The 783-nt window shown below is 48.3% G+C and overlaps 1 protein-coding gene across 1 annotated transcript in view; it reads right to left on the bottom strand.

Annotated features, from left to right (window-relative positions):
• TRAF7 (TNF receptor-associated factor 7, E3 ubiquitin protein ligase) overlaps window positions 1-783 on the bottom strand; it is a gene marked incomplete at its 3' end in the record, with an annotated part of 17,229 nt that overhangs the window by 815 nt on the left and 15,631 nt on the right. The gene's annotated exons all lie outside the window — the stretch shown is intronic.

Genomic DNA, 783 nt, shown 5'->3' with positions numbered 1-783 from the left:
AAGGAAATTCCCTGCAAAGGGTCAGGTTGATGTTAACGAGAGCCTGGAGAGCAGCACGCAGCAGCACCCCCCAGCTCTGCCACACACAACACACCAGAGCAGAGAAGCAGCTCTCAGGCTCCTGCCTCAGCAATTCACAGCCTGTCCCAGGGCTCCTCTGCCTCTGCAGACCTTCTCCCCACTGAGCACACACTGCTCTCAGGAGAGGGAAAGTGGGTACGTGGCACCCAGAGCAGCCAGGACAGGGGAGAAGGCTGTTTTCTTTCACTAAAGTACAGCCCATTTTCTTCCATGTGGCTCTTTGCTATTGCCCAAAGAAACCAAACCAAAGCTCTGCTCTGGCAGGGCTGGCGCCCCCCCCAGCCAGCAGCCACCACGGTGACACTGGGAGCTGTTGTTTAGGTTGCACTGGAGCAGTGCTGTCAGTTTGAGTTACTGAAAACAAGACAAAGAAAAACAAACATGCCATAAAATGGATAAAAGGACACATCTGATCAGGGGAAATTTTTCTTTTTTTCTAAGATGGCTTTTTATAACAAGGAAAACAAACTCAGAAGCCCCAGCCAGCAGCCACCACGGTGACACTGGGAGCTGTTGTTTAGGTTGCACTGGAGCAGTGCTGTCAGTTTGAGTTACTGAAAACAAGACAAAGAAAAACAAACATGCCATAAAATGGATAAAAGGACACATCTGATCAGGGGAAATTTTTCTTTTTTTCTAAGATGGCTTTTTATAACAAGGAAAACAAACTCAGAAGCAGAAATAGGCTCGAATGCCCCAAAA

Source organism: Merops nubicus, unplaced genomic scaffold (assembly GCF_000691845.1).
Source record: "Merops nubicus isolate BGI_N331 unplaced genomic scaffold, ASM69184v1 scaffold20243, whole genome shotgun sequence".
Taxonomy (NCBI): Eukaryota; Metazoa; Chordata; class Aves; order Coraciiformes; family Meropidae; genus Merops; species Merops nubicus.
The sequence above is the reverse complement of the archived record's forward strand: the minus strand, read 5'-3'. Positions and strand labels throughout refer to the sequence as shown.